The sequence below is a fragment of the Schistocerca nitens genome, chromosome 1 (genome assembly GCF_023898315.1).
Source record: "Schistocerca nitens isolate TAMUIC-IGC-003100 chromosome 1, iqSchNite1.1, whole genome shotgun sequence".
In the NCBI taxonomy this organism is placed as follows: Eukaryota; Metazoa; Arthropoda; class Insecta; order Orthoptera; family Acrididae; genus Schistocerca; species Schistocerca nitens.
Window position 1 is genome coordinate 121,810,049 of NC_064614.1, and position 16,216 is coordinate 121,826,264.

The following is a 16,216-nucleotide window of genomic DNA, read 5'->3' on the forward strand; positions in this document are numbered from 1 at the left end:
GTGGTCCAACTAAAACATTCACATTTTTTTACGTACTACACGAATATGTAATAAAAAATGGGGGTTCCTATTTTTAAAAAACGCAGTTGATATCCGTTTGAGCTATGGCAGCGCCATCTAGCGGGCCAACCATAGCGCCATCTGGTTTCCCCCCTTCAAGCTGGACAAGTTTCGTTCTTTGTAGTGTTTTCGTTTGACGCTTATTTCGTGAGATATTTGGCCCGGTTACGATCAATGGACCAACCTGTATGCTTGATTTCCATTGCGTAACACATTAACTTACTTGTGAAGTAAGCAGTTGTTTTACACGCGGGAGTCCGACTCTTTATAGAAGCCGACGGGGGGGGGGGGATTCTCACTGGTTACAAAGTGATATTCCGAGCCCAGCACAGGTGCGGCTGCAGAAAGAACTGCACTCGCGTAGTGTGTGCCGAACATTGGCGGGCAGCCTGGCGGTTACAGATGTGCGAAACAGAAGCTGCAGACCTCGCGGGTCGATAGAGGCGCGGGCGGACGTTCGTAAATCCGTCACCACGGCTGCCGCCGCCGCGCTCAACAGGCGCCGCCAGCGCCGGCTGGCGGGCTGCCAGGGCACTTACGTTCATTAGCGCGGGCGCGCGCCGGCTCAGAGCGCGGCCCAAAGCGGCCCGCAACTCGCCTCATTAGCGGCGACGTCATTAGCATCGCAGACAGGCACTTGTCTGTCCCCCTGGTGTGTGGCAGCAGAACTAAACAGTACGGGGCGTTCCGAAACCACGTGGGCGGAGCGCGCTCGATACTGTTCCGCGCTGTCGCCTTATGAACAAAACGCGAGAGAACACAGTATCCAGCCAGCTCTGCGACTAGATCGATGAGTTCCTAGCAAACAGAATACATAACGTCCTGATTAAAGGGATGCTGCGAGTTTAATGTTGTTTACCCTGTCTTGTACGGTATACACTGATCAAGCAGAACATTATTACAACCGACCTACTATCGACAGGAACCTGTCCAGGCGATAGTAGTGTCACCTGGCGAAACAGCTACTCAGACACACGCAAGTGCATGCCGTGTCAGTGAGTGTGCTGTCCGTGTGTAGAATCGGAAGGCGTACGATCTAGCTGAGTTTGGCCGCGTGCAAACTGCACGACTTGTCAGGTGTTCGCGAACTTATGTGGTGAGTGTCTTCCGCACGTGGCGAAACCAAGGTGAAACCACGTCCAAACGTCGTGGGGTTGGGCGGCCAGCCCTCATAACTAACGTCGTACGAAGTAGGCTGGGCAGAATGGTAAAACAGGACTGGCGGCGAACTGTGGCGGTACTTAAATTTAACGCCGGGCAGAGTACAAGTGTGTCTGCACACCCAGTGCACCGAACACTGCTAATGATGGGCCTCTGTAGTCGACGACCCATGCATGTGCCAATGTTAACACCACGACACGGACAACTACGAATGAAATGGGCACGTGACCATAAGCACTCGATGTGGATCACTTGTAGAAGTTTGGAACGCGTATTATGTTCGAGTATAATGACTTTTCTGGAGACTACAAATCTACTCTGCAGGAATCAGTATGGGTTTCGAAAAAGACGATCGTGTGAAACCTAGCTCGCGCTATTCGTCCACGAGACTCAAGAGGGCCATAGACACGGGTTCCCAGGTAGATGCCGTGTTTCTTGACTTCCGCAAGGCGTTTGATACAGTTCCCCACAGTCGTTTAATGAACAAAGAGCATATGGACTATCAGACCAATTGTGTGATTGGATTGAACAGTTCCTAGGCAACAGAACGCAGCATGTCATTCTCAATGGAGAGAAGTCTTCCGAAGTAAGAGTGATTTCAGGTGTGCCGCAGGGGAGTGTCGTAGGACCGTTGCTATTCACAATATACATAAATGACTTTGTGGATAACATCGTAAGTTCACTGACGCTTTTTGCGGATGATGCTGTAGTATATCGAGAGGTTGTAACAACGAGAAATTGGACTGAAATGCAGGAGCATCTGCAACGAATTGACGCATGGTGCAGGGGATGGCAATTGAATCTCAATGTAGACAAGTGTAATGTGCTGCGAATACATAGAAAGAAAGATCCTTTATCATTTAGCTACAATACAGCAGGTAGCAACTGGAAGCGGTTAATTCCATAAATTATCTGGGAGTAGGTATTAGTAGTGATTTAAAATGGAATGACCATATAAAATTAATCGTCGGTAAAGCAGATGCCAGACAGATTCATTGGAAGAATCCAAAGGAAATGCAGCCCGAAAACAAAGGAAGTAGGTTACAGCACACTTGTTCACCCACTGCTTGAATACTGCTCACCGGTGTGGGATCCGTACCAGATAGGGAAGAAATAGAGAAGATCCAACGGAGAGCAGCGCGCTTCGTTACAGGATCATTTAGTAGTCGCAAAAGCGTTACGGAGATGATAGATAAACTCCAGTGGAAGACTCTGCAAGAGAGACGCTCAGTAGCTCGGTACGAGCTTTTGCTGAAGTTTCGAGAACATACTTTCACCGAGGAGTCAAGCAGTATATTGCTCCCTCCTACATATATCTCGCGAAGAGACCATGAGGATAAAATCAGAGAGATTAGAGGCCACACAGAGGCATACCGACAATATTTCTTTCCACGAACAATACGAGACTGGAATAGAAGGGAGAACTGATAGAGGTATTGAAAGTACCCTCCGCCACACACCGTCAGGTGGCTTGCGGAGTATGGAGGTAGATGTCGATGCAGACGCTGGCGCAGAGGCAGAGCTATTCATGGTCTGATGAATCCCAATACCCTTTTCATCATGCCGATGGCAGGGCGCGAATCCTTCATCTTCCGGGGGAACAGCTCCTCGGCACCTTTACTATGGGGCGGAGACAAGCTGGCGGCGGCTCCATCATGCTCTGGGGAACATTCACATGCGGATCCGTGGGTCCAGTGGAGATCCTGTAGGGCACCTTGACGGCCAAGGAGTACCGTACTTTGGTTGTGGACCACATACAACCCTTCATGACGATCACGTTTCCCGACGGCAGTGGCATATTTCAGCAAGATAATGCGCCATGTCACAAGGCCGGAGTGTGACGGAGATGTTGGAGGAACAAATTGGCGAATTCCAGTTGAGGTGCTGCCGCCCCCTCCCCCAACTCGCCAGATATGAACCACATCGAAGACTTCTGGGATATGACTGATTGTGGCGTCAGAGCTAATCCGGAATTAGGTGACTTGTGTGCCTGCAGATGTGGTGTGGTGCCGACTCCCTCCAGCGACTTACCTAAGCCTCATTGCTTCCATGCTGTTAGCCGTGCCAAAGGTGGACATACCGACTATTAGGCAAGTGGTCATAATGTTATGGCTGATCAGTATACAGGATGTTACAAAAAGGTACGGCCCAACTTTCAGGAAACATTCCTCACAAACAAATAAAGAACGGATGTTATGTGCACATGTGTCCGGAAACGCTTAATTTCCATGTTAGAGCTCATTTTAGTTTCGTCAGTATGTAGTGTGCTTCCTCGATTCACCGCCAGTTGGCCCAATTGAAGGAAGGTAATGTTGACTTCGGTGCTTGTGTTGACATGCGACTCATTGCTCTACAGTACTAGCATCAGGCACATATGTACGTAGCATCAACAGGTTAGTGTTCATCACGAACGTGGTTTTGCAGTCAGTGCAATGTTTACAAATGCGGAGTTGGCAGATGCCCATTTGATGATGGATTAGCACGGGGCAATAGCCGTGGCGCGGTACGTTTGTATCGAAACAAATTTCCAGAACGAAGGTGTCCCGACAGGAAGACGTTCGCAGCAATTGATCGGCGTCTTAGGGAGCACGGAACATTCCAGCCTATGACTCGCGACTGGTGAAGACCTAGAAAGACGAGGACACCTGCAATGGACGAGGCAATTCTTCGTGCAGTTGACGATAACCCTAATGTCAGTGTCAGAGAAGTTGCTGCTGTACAAGGTAACGTTGACCACGTCACTGTATGGAGAGTGCTACGGGAGAACCAGTTTTTTCCGTACCATGTATAGCGTGTGCAGGCACTATCAGCAGCTGATTGGCCTCCACGGGTACACTTCTGCGAATGGTTCATCCAACAATGTGTCAATCCTCATTTCAGTGCAAATGTTCTCTTTACGGATGAGGCTTCATTCCAACGTGATCAAATTGTAAATTTTCATAATCAACATGTGTGGGCTGACGAGAATCCAGACGCAACTGTGCAATCACGTCATCAACACAGATTTTCTGTGAACGTTTGGGCAGGCATTGTTGGTGATGTCTTGATTGGGCCCCATGTTCTTCCACCCTACGCTCAATGGAGCACGTTATCATGAATTCATACGGAATACTCTACCTGTGCTGCTAGAAAATGTGCCTTTACAAGTACGACACAACATGTGGTTCACGCACGATGGAGCTCCTGCACATTTCAGTCGAAGTGTTCGTACGCTTCTCAACAACAGATTCGGTGATCGATGGATTGGTAGAGGTGAACCAATTCCATGGCCTCCACGCTCTCCTGACCTCAACCCTCTTGACTTTCATTTATGGGGGCATTTGAAAGCTCTTGTCTACGCAACCCCGGTACCAAATGTAGAGACTCTTCGTGCTCGTATTGTGGACGGCTGTGATACAATACGCCATTCTCCAGGGCTGCATCAGCGCATCAGGGATTCCATGCGACGGAGGGTGGATGCATGTATCCTCGCTAACGGAGAACATTTTGAACATTTCCTGTAACAAATTGTTTGAAGTCACGCTGGTACGTTCTGTTGCTGTGTGTTTCCATTCCATGATTAATGTGATTTGAAGAGAAGTAATAAAATGAGCTCTGGAAAGTAAGCGTTTCCGGACACATGTCCACACAACATATTTTCTTTCTTTGTGTGTGAGGAATGGTTCCTGAAAGTTTGGCCGTACCTTTTTGTAACACCCTGTATAACGCTGCGTACTTATTAGGCCAACGAACAACGGCCAATCGCTTTGTAGGAGGAGATTTGATCAGTGTTTACGGACGACAATTCGGAGCCAACGAAGCGTTTCGCCTCGGTTGCTGCTCGGTCTGCTGGCGGTAACATCCAAGCGTCTGCGTTTGATTGGCGTTGGGACTCCTCTACTGCTCAGAACGCCAGGTCGAATGTTCGTTGGTTCAGTAGCGATTTGCTGTATCTCTGTAACAGCTGTGTATTTAAGTCTTTTAGGGCAGCCCCAAGTCGCACTCAGTACGTTTTACTGGCCGGTTTCACTCTAATTTAACAACAGCATCATCAGAAACTCTCGAATTTACAGTTTCATCTGCAGTACCTGGCTGTTAAATTAAAGAGCGAAACCGATCAGTGACACATACTGAGTGCGACCTGTGGCTGTCCTGAAAAGCTTAATTTCAACAGGCGCTGTTTCCCCTACAGATAATGATTACTCTCGCTAAGGACGTGTATTTATTGTGTTTGCAAATACTTGTGTATGGAGTGGTATATGGACAAAGCATTAAAGCTGACAAAGTTGTATCGTGAACAGGAATGTTTATGCGTCCCTATGATCTGCGATTATAAGAACAAATTGAAAAGATTACACGATTGCAGTGAAATAAATGAGCCGTTAGGAGAAAAAATATACATGATGCGGAAAAGAAAATGTAGTCTTTATTCTTAAATTTTTCCTGAGACAGTTAAGTCTCTAATTTATCTACGATAACGTTGGAAGCTGAAGAAGTGAATTAAAATTTGTGCTACGGTCGGGACTCGAACCCCGGTCTTATTGCTTACTTGGCTGATATGCTGACCATTACACAACCACAGCATTGTGGTCAATATAGCTGCACTAACTACCCAAGTCAAATACCCTCCCCAACACAACTCCAATTCACGTCTCCCCTTATATTGTCACTACTACCAGAGCTCTCCGACGTTGGAATAACACCCTAGCATTGGACGTAATGGGGAAGTGCTGTACTAAATGTGATCGTATAGATCTTAAATTAAATTTTCCCTGAGACATTTAAGGGGCTCCGGAACGCCCTATACTTGAAATGTTAAAATAACGCTTATAAATTACATCTTTCCTCACAAAGTATTTGAGGTAGGAAGTTGAACTTTTTACAGATTATTTATTGGAATATGGGCTACAACTTAACACATGGATTTTACAAAATTTTAGTTCAGTTATTAAAGATGATTTTTTTCAATTGTAATGAAAATTCACAACATTTTTTTGCAATTTTTTATTTATATATTCAAAAATATACAGTTTTTTGGAAAAAGGCTGTGTTAAATTATGCAGAAGGTACTGTGTAACATTTACTGAAAGTTTGAAACAAATATGTTTGGAAGATCCTTAGAAAATATGTAATTAGTATGAGAAAATAAAAGTTTTGGGAATCGAGCGACAAAGATTGGATTAACTTTTTAGTGCATTCCAGGTCCATAGGATGGATTATCTTCATCCTCTGCAAACTCCTCCTCCAGCTTCCTCTTGTTCCTCCTCCTGTTTACTCTTGCTTGTATTTCTAGACTCTTTACAGCCCTGTCTGCAGCCCGAAGGCGTTCCTTGTCTAAAGCAAGCATCGCTCGTACCATTTTAGAACCTATCTTCATTCCCATATTTCTAAATACCTTGCACCTTACAATGTTGCCATCATTGAAAGTCGCAACAGCATGATACACACCAAAGTGAAGTGTTTCTATTCCAAGAAATACAGTCTTGGGGATTCTCGACCATATAACACTATTTACACTTTCATTGGGGTTTTGAGTTTTTCCGTGAATACACTTTTTCAACAGTTCAGGTGCTGCTAAGTCTCTGAAAATAGGTTTTATCACCTCCATTATTGCATGAGGCAGACTATGCTTATGAGTGTACACTTCACCAGTTAGCAATCCTTTGTTCTATTTACACCAACTGTCTTCTTCTTTGGGACACAAGCTATGTTGGGGATTTTCATCGTCTTTATTGTTTACAGTAATAACACATACCTTTGGCTTTCCAACATTTCTCCTTTTCTTAAAAGCCTTCAGAGGATTTCTAATAACTTTACTTTTACTCATTATTATACTTCAACAAAACAGAGACTCAAGAAACAGAATTAATTACGAATATTTTCGAGATAACGACAGAGTAAATAAACATGAAACAATCGACAATCACACCAGCGATATATATTGAACCATCACAGGTTAGCCACAACACATACTTTATCTCACATCACTAAAATGTACCTGATGGACACGGACGTTAATAATAACACCATTTGACAGCAGTTTAACAGCGCCACAGTAGGTCACGCCCATGTAGAACACATTTCAAAAAAAATTAAAAATAGTTGTAGTCTTCGGAATTGAATAAATTATATATCTATTAAAAGGTAATAGTCTGCAGATTCAGAAAACGCAAAAAAGTAAAAATTGAACTTTTCATGATTTTGAGCCTTTCCGGAGCCCCTTAAGTCGGAGAGCCCTGGTAATAGTGACAATATAAGGGAAGATGTGAACTGGAGTTTGTTTTGGGGAGGGTATTTGACTTGGGTAGTTCGTGCAGCTATGTTGACCACAATGCTGTGGTGGTGTGATGGTCAGCATATCTGCCTAGTGAGCAAGAAGTCCCGGGTTTGAGTCCCGGCCGCAGCAGAAATTTTAATTCACTTCTTCAGCTTCCAACGTTATCATAGTCTTTATTTACATCTTTACGCCTTGAACGAGAAACATACAAAACTGGGAGTGGCTATTTACTTTCAGCTGCAGGTACAGCTCTCCCAAAACAGGTGTAATGCTAGGAAATGTTAGGGCCTACACATTTCAATAGCAATTCGAAACCTGGAGCTTCCATTCGGAAAAAAAGTTATGAAATAGACCATTTCCCAATTCACCTTTAAGGTAGATAATTTTCTCCCACCGCCCTGCTGCCTACATTTTAAAACAGATGTCACCTGACAGCGTCGTTTCCTCTCTCTCTCTCTCTCTCTCTCTCTCTCTCTCTCTCTCTCTTTTTTTTTTGGTGATCAGCTTCTTGCAGTAAAATAAATGCTGCACGTGCGAGATTGCTACATCCTCTGCTCCTGTCATCATCTCGGCCGGTGAAAGTGTAATTAAAACGCTACTTTATAACAATAACAAAACTGGAGCAACGTCGACAAGTTATCAGAGCCAACTGCGATTCCGCACGGCAGAACTCCTTCGCCGCATGCTGTTCGTTTGGTGAGGATGAGAAGCCGAACGCCGGTGCATCGGTGCAAACGTTCGGCTGAAACCAGTGTCTCCCTTCGTTTGCCTTCGTAGGCCTAGTGTGTACACGCCTTAAGGGGCATGAACAGCGTCATTTGTTGTGTGACCACTGTCAAGGGCACGGAAACACCGCGTACACGTATGAGGCAGCGTTATCAGCACCTGAGTTTGAAAGGGGCCTCATTGTGGGTCCCAGTTTGGCTGGCTGGGTCGAATCGTGCAGTATTCAGATATGTGGAGCATCCGGACGTTGCACTGGCCCGATTTTGCACTGCGCGGGAACGACAGTACAGGCAAAATCATCGTAAACGCTCCAACGGACCACATCTGAGCACCGAGTGGGAGGATCTCCACATAGTGCACCAAGTACATCGCAGCCCTTCACATCTGTGCCTGCGAGCAAATAATGGGCTTCGTGTCACCCCATTCCATTGGTCGGAGACCAGGAGTAGCCGGGCTATGGAGTTATCGTCCCAAGCACATGCTGCCGCTAACACCGGAACACACATCGCTGCATTTCCAGTAATGCCGTGACGGAGCAGCATGGACAGTGCATGGATGACCTTACCTTCCATCGTGTGTACGGCCAACAGCGAAGTACGGATGAGGAGGTGTCACGGTATGGGGGTATTTTTCGTGGTCAGGGCGTGTTCCCCTTGTTGCGCTTAAGAACACTGTGTATGTGGAAGGATATGAACACATTTAACAGCATTCTGTACAGTACTGGGACTGTTCGGAGATGATGATGGATAGTATCAGCACGACGATACACCCTGTCATAAAGAAGCAACTGCAGTGGATGATTCACCGAGATGACGAAAGTCGTGGGATAGCGATATGCACATATACAGGTGGCGGTAGTATCGCATTCACGAGGTATAAAAGGGCAGTGCATTGGCGGAGCAGTTATTTATACTCAGATGATTCACGTGAAAAATTTTCCGGTGTGATTATGGCCGCACGACAGGAATTAACTGAGGATGTCAACTTAAACACCTTTCAGTCGTCAATTTTCAACCTTATTTTACTGAGCAACCAGTTTCAACGTTTTACTACGCTATCTTCAGGCGCCTGACCGAGGTGTAGGAATAATCTACCTCGCTTGTGATCAAAACAGGGGCCAGCCATATTTGTTACGATTGGTCACTGCAACAAATATCTACTAATAACAGTATTGCTGGCGCCTGTTTTGATCACAAGCGAGGTAGATTATTCCTACACCTCGGTGAGGGACCTGAAGATGGCGTAGTAAAACGCTGGAACTGGTTGCCCAATAAAATACGGTTGAAAATTGACGGCTGAAAGGTGTTTAATTTGACACCCTCTATCGAACAGTCGAGTCCCGCAACCATCGCTAAAAAGATGGGCATACAGGAAATTAACAGACTCTGAACGTCTTCTGTACAAGATCGCCAATTTTGGAGATTTTGCTTTCGTTTGTATGTGGCATGCTTTTTTCGTAGTTTCCGCAACACTTACAGAAAGCCGGCCGCAGTGGCCGAGCGGTTCTAGGCGCTTCAGCCTGGGACCGCGCGACCGCTACGGTCGCTGGTTCGAATCCTGCGCCGGGCACGGATATGTGTGATGTCCTTAGGTTAGATAGGTTTAAGTAGTTCTAAGTTCTAGAGGGATGATGACCTCAGATGTTAAGTCCCACAGTGCTCGGAGCCATTTGAACTTACAGAAAGTACTCGCAAGTAACTACCAGACAGTAATTATGAGCGAAAATTCGTCCTTAGTGTAAACAATTCTGCGAGTACTATCTGAGAGTACCAGACTATCTGAGAGTGAAAAACTTTCGCGTGTATTCCAGCACGTACACGCACTGCTAGGCCCCTGCGTCCTTGACCACTACTGCATCAGGCACGACGTCTGCGACCTGCGGGTTGCCGCCACTCGCTCGCAGGCGCTCCTCCGTCTGATAAATAATGGCTCTGAGCACTATGAGACTTAAACATCTGAGGTCATCGGTCCCCTAGAACTTAGAATTACTTAAACCTAACTAACCTAAGGACATCACACACATCCATGCCCGAGGCAGGATTCGAACCTGCGACCGTACTGGTCGCGCAGCTCCAGACTGAAGCGCCTAGAACCGCTCGGCCACTCTGGCCGGCTCCTCCGTCTGACAATGAGACAGTTCACGCGTTTCATCGGCACAAAGTGTGTTTGGTTTCGGTGCTGATTGTAAACACTCTGTTCACAGACTTAACGTTATCAGGCGTCACCTGGGATCGCTACCGTCGTTCATAGGCAGTGCGCGCAGCAACAACGGCAGAGATGCTATCTGGGACTAGCTTGCGACGGCGGGTGGCGTGAACTTGCGGATATTCCTCCGCCGCAGTGTACTTGAGCCGTGACGCAGCCACCAGCGGCCTGTGACGGGGCCTTGCACGGTACAGGAGACAGCAGGGGAGCGTATAACAGAAAAACGCCCATTAAATCTTTGGAAGTGTGGTTCATGGCAAAAAGAAGGGGAAACATCTGATAAGGGCCATCACGTCCTCTCCTTCGTTCCGAACTTCCGGGAACAGTTGAGGCTGAGACAAGTTGACCCAAGCTGCGGTACGGTACACTTCCTTACGGGCCATGGCTAGAGGTCTGCGCGGATAAGAAAAGTGCAATCCGCATCCGCAAGGTCCTGATCCGTAACCGCATCCGCATCCGCGGCAATTAATCCGCATCCGCAAGTTCCTTATCCGCATCCGCATATCTTTAAGTTTTGAATGAGTAATTAATAGTAATAGACAGTAGTACTTAGAATTATCATATGTAATGACATAGTTATTGTCAGGGTGCCATTTCTGCGACAACTTAACTACTTTTTATATATACTAAGATGGTATCTGTTCATTCGGACATGTCCGAAAGAACAGATACCATTGGTGACCAAGCAGCTCGTTAGAATGAAATTACAATGAAATGAACACCCTTAGTTGCTTACAGGCGTTGACATACGCCAACGGGGACAGATGAAAGTGTGAGCCCCGACCGGGACTCGAACCTTGGATCTCCTGCTTACATGGCAGACGCTCTAACCATCTGATGGTAGACAGTGGGCAGGTTTGCCACCCAGAGAGCACTTCACATGCCACACAAAAGACACGGTCGCGGAAACGGATTAGGCGCAGGTCTCTCGGGTACAGCTACGTACGTCGGTGGTAGCCAGGGACTGAGGACGACAGACATCCGCTCTACCCGGGCCCTGCAAGATTCTAAGAATGTCAACAGACTTGAAGTTTTCAACTAACATTGCAACATACGTCCTGGGCAGATGCCTTGCTCATTATCCGCAGATGACCCGCGGATATTCGCGCCGGTCGCGATTTTATCCGCCAAGTAACAAATACCGCGGATATCCGCGGATATATCCGCGGATATCCGCATCCGCGCAGACCTCTAGCCATGGCCTTTGCCCTACACACCAGCACCGCTTTGGCCTTATCCAGAGTGAAACATCTAAATGCGTGGAACGCGGGCCCCTCTAAACATAACACTACAAAGCGGCACTAACACACACGCAAGATCAGTGACAGGAATGGAATACACTGGGCATGCTTTAAGAGGCCCAGATAAATGGAGCATATTTAACCGCATCACTGATGAAATGCCAAGAGCGCTACACAAGACTTTTAAGCAGCAGTGACGATGTACAATAATACGCTTGTTTGCATGACCATCTTCCGCAGCAGCTGTTAAAATCAGTTTACTGCTTTTCCGTCTTGAGCTTACTGCAATTTAATTAAAGAGAATTTTATACCAGACGCGTTTCGCTTTTATTTATAAAGCATCTTCCGTGGCTATTCTGCAAATTGGATCCACATGTTTGTACGTTTTTGGTTGTTTTAGATTACAAACAGTGTTCTGTTTATAAGGCTGGAGTTAAGTTACTTACGGTGTTCCTCTACATATTCTCCAAACCACTGCTTCTTCCCTCCCTGGTAGCAGCGGTTGATGCCAAAAGGCTTAGTTTTAAATACGCACTTCGCAGTTTTTGCCATTCTGCAGTATTTCTTGCGCTGCATTTTGGTTTTTTACACCTCACCTTTGTAAATTGAACAGACATGAAAACTGTAATACTGTTCAGAGCGACAAACATACACAGCTTCAGTTCGATTTACAAAGATGAAACCGAGCGAGGTGGCGTAGTGGTTATCACATTGAACTCGCATTTGGGACGACGAAGATTCAAACCCGCGTCGGCCCATCCTGATTTAGGTTTTCCGTGATTTCCCTAAATAACTTCAGGCAATTTCCTCGATGGTTCCTTTGAATGGGTACGGCCGTCTTCCTTCCCCATCCTTCCCTAATCCGATGGGACCGATGACCTAGCTGTTTGATCCTCTCCCCCCAAATAAACTAACCAACCAATCAACCAACGGACTAGATTTGTTATTGAATACAGGGCTTCCGTGCAGATAAAAAACAACACGTCATTCTTGTCGGAAAAATATCGACAGGTAATTTCGGGTCTACCCCAAGGGAGTGTTACAGGACGACTACTGCTTACCGTCTATGGTAATGAGCTGGTGGGCCACGTCAGAGGCACCGTCAGGCTATTCGCGGACGATGCTGTTTGTCTACGGGGAGGCAGCAAAGCCAGGACTCTGTGCTGGAATACCTGCAGAACATCGACGATTGGTGCAGAGTCTGGCGGTTCACCAAGAACATAGACAGATACCGGGTGTTTCAAAATGAAGGTCGGGGATTTTAGGCTATGTAGCATTTATTACACTGAACTTACAATTATGAATAATACATCAAATGAAAGGGCAATTCAAAAAGTTTTTCTTACAAGTGTTCAGTATGAGCACCATTTGTCACACATCGAATCGATACGCGAGATCTTCCCAAGTCTTGATCAGCGTGTCTGGAGTAACTGTTGCAACAATGCTGTTTCTACAGTCGGGTAGATCGGCTGGTAGAGGAAGCATATCCTTTATGAACCCAGAGAGGTAAAAATCGCATGGCGCCAGATCGTGTGTGAATGTGGGGGTTATGCAAAAAAAGGTCTGTCATCTGGCTCCTTGCGACCAATGCAGCGGTCGGCTGGATTGGTTGGCTGACGAGACGCACGAGTCACTTCTCTTCCCATCACATCCCACATGATTGGCGACAACTTACGAGATCCTGCACGTCTTGCAGAGCACGTTGAGTTACACGTGCGCTTCAGTCTGGAACCGCGTGACCGCTACGGTCGCAGGTTCGAATCCTGCCTCGGGCATGGATGTGTGTGATGTCCTTAGGTTAGTTAGGTTTAATTAGTTCTAAGTTCTAGGCGACTGATGACCTCAGAAGTTAAGTCGCATAGTGCTCAGAGCCATTTGAACCATTTTAGTTACACGTGCAGTATTATACTGTTGGAACAAAATATCACCTTCCTGTTGCAAGAACGCCAAAAGAACGGATTTAGCAATGTTCTGCACATACCGATCGCCGTGCTTTGGTCACTGTACGACTTGACACTGCTGCCCTTACAATATGCCTATTCTGGCCGGCGCCCGTACTGCGTGGACGTCCAGAACCTCTTCTACGGGAGGGAGAATGTTCACGTGACCACTGGTACCAGCATCATTGTACAACTGACGCAGCACGTCCAACTTGGGTGGCAGTTCTCGGAAAGACCATCCCACCACTCAGAACGCCACAATTTGACCCCTTTCAAACTTGCTCTGTTGGATGTAGGAAGCAAGAGCGCATCTCCGTGGCATGGTTGTCTTCTTGCTTCACACGTCCGCACTACACTAAGTCTTCCAGCTGTGAGCATTTCCTGTTAAAGGGTGGACATACGTAGACGGCGCTCTGTTAGCTGTGCTAGTACGGTATCTGTTGGCCGACGACGCTCAAACCATTGTAGATACATCGGCTATACCCCAGTCGTCTTTCCAGGTGTACTAATTTCTCTGCTGGCTGCGTATATCGTGGAGGTCATAATTCCAGAAATTTCATCACTTTGTTCACAGGCCTCTAGTGGCAAAGCATAACTTGTTTCTCTCCGCAAATAGAAAGAAAGCGCCTTCGGCTGTCTACCAGAAGACTGAGCATCCTTCTCAAGCAGGTGTTTGTGGAGTTCTCAGTAACTGTTTTGGGAGGACGCAATGGTGTTTCTACTTGAGTTAACGTCACTTTTATGACCTCGTCTCCGATGGGCCGCTAAACTCTAATCTTCCATCCTACTCGTTTCAGTCGCGAACAGAGCGCCACCTGCTCTGGAACAACCCGTGGTTACGTTATTACGCTGACCCGACAGTGGCGGTTTTAATGCAGCACGACCTTTCTCTTTATTTATGTGTTCGCGTGACAATTCGATACGCCGTAAAAATATTCTCACGCACAGTGGAGGGTCAGGATCCCTCGCGTTCGTGTTAGCCTGTTCCGATACGTAGTGAAGTATTTGAATTCGATTCCAGGAGGCCTGCCTAATTACGTCTTTCAATGCTGTTCCCTTTGTCCACATTCGTAGAACGACTAGTACTTTGTACCTGAGTTTCCTCAACACGGAACTGAGTCAGACGGCATGCCTTAAGGACGCCATATTATCAACAAGTGGTGTAGAAAACGACCAGCAAGCTCGATTCTCACATCTGACGCTACTTTGGGGAAACTGTTGTCTGTTCCCTCTTTTTCGCATCACACACCGGCATAGAAGCCAGTGGAAACACGCGTGAACGAGAATGCACAATTGTTAAAGGTGTACACAGCGCTACATACCACACAAGTGGGTATAGTTAACAAAGGCAACTACACACTTTTAATTGCGTCTCCCATTTCCCTTCTGTTAGCGTAACAAATGCGCCATCTTTGCCGTACTGAGCATCGCGGCAGTAGATTGACTGATCAGTGGTGGCTCGTGACTATACATTCTGCGTGTTCACAAATTTTTAGATTCAGATAAACTTGAGAGTGTTAAATTAATAGCATCTGCTGTGTAACAGTTATGCTTATCAAGAAGTTTATACAATTAAAGCCACTGCCAGTAGTAATAACAACAGTAATAATAATAATAATAATAATAATAATAATAATAATAATCCCCGTGGAGGCCCGGGAAAAGAATAGGCCTCCGGTATGTTCTGCCAGTCGTAAAAGGCGACGAAAAGAACAAACCACTAATAGGGCTAACCCCCCTTTTAGTGTGATTAGTTGGTTCAGGACAGAACTAAAGAAGCCTCGGACAAGCGCCGTCATGGTCGGGGACGACGCTTGAACCCTATGCCCGCCCACAATGGTAACGACACTGCTAGCCAACTGGAAAATGATTTAAATCCAAATAGAGGTGTTTTGCAGGATATGCTTCCTGCAACCACCCTAGAAGGAAAACAAAGACAGAGGATGAGATGGTCAGATGAAGTTAATCGACACCTCATGTTCTGTTATTACCAAGCAACAAACCTAGGAACCAACACAACTGGATACAGATCACAAGTATACACAACATTTATTACCAGATACCCAGAATTAAAATTTTTAACAGAACAACGACTAGCTGATCAGATCCGTGTAATAATCAAAAATAACAGGATACCCCAGTCAGAATTAGAAAACATCAAACAAGAAGTACAACAAATACTGGAACAAAATAATGTGCAATCAGAAGAAGAAGAAAATACAGTAATGGACTCAAACATCCCAGAGCAAACAAACAAAGAACAACACGCACCAATTAAACAATCAGAGGAAAACGAAATCTTAAGACAGCCACCAGAACAAGCACAAATAGAACACGAAGTGACACAGATGCTAGATATAGAAGAAAAATTTCAGCTAACATATATAGAATACAAAGACACAAATACAGACATTAGACCATTCTTGCATAGACCACCAAATAACCCACAAGTCGAAACAACAATAAAAACTATCAACACAATCATACACAACAAAATAAATGAAAACACAACTATGGAAGAGTTACAACTACTGGTTTATATAGGAGCACTCACTACACTAAATATACACACTAGACAGAGATCAGAACCAACCAACATACAGAAGAAAACCACAAAACCAGCATGG

General features: G+C 45.9%; 1 protein-coding gene and 1 non-coding gene across 2 annotated transcripts in view; one reads left to right on the plus strand and one right to left on the minus strand.

The window, feature by feature from the left end:
- The window catches only part of LOC126242541 (tRNA-dihydrouridine(16/17) synthase [NAD(P)(+)]-like), a 255,688-nt gene that overhangs the window by 94,310 nt on the left and 145,162 nt on the right, over positions 1–16,216 (minus strand). The gene's annotated exons all lie outside the window — the stretch shown is intronic.
- Trnat-agu (transfer RNA threonine (anticodon AGU)) lies at positions 7,534–7,606 on the plus strand. Its single transcript has one exon. It is a non-coding gene; the product is annotated as a tRNA-Thr (tRNA).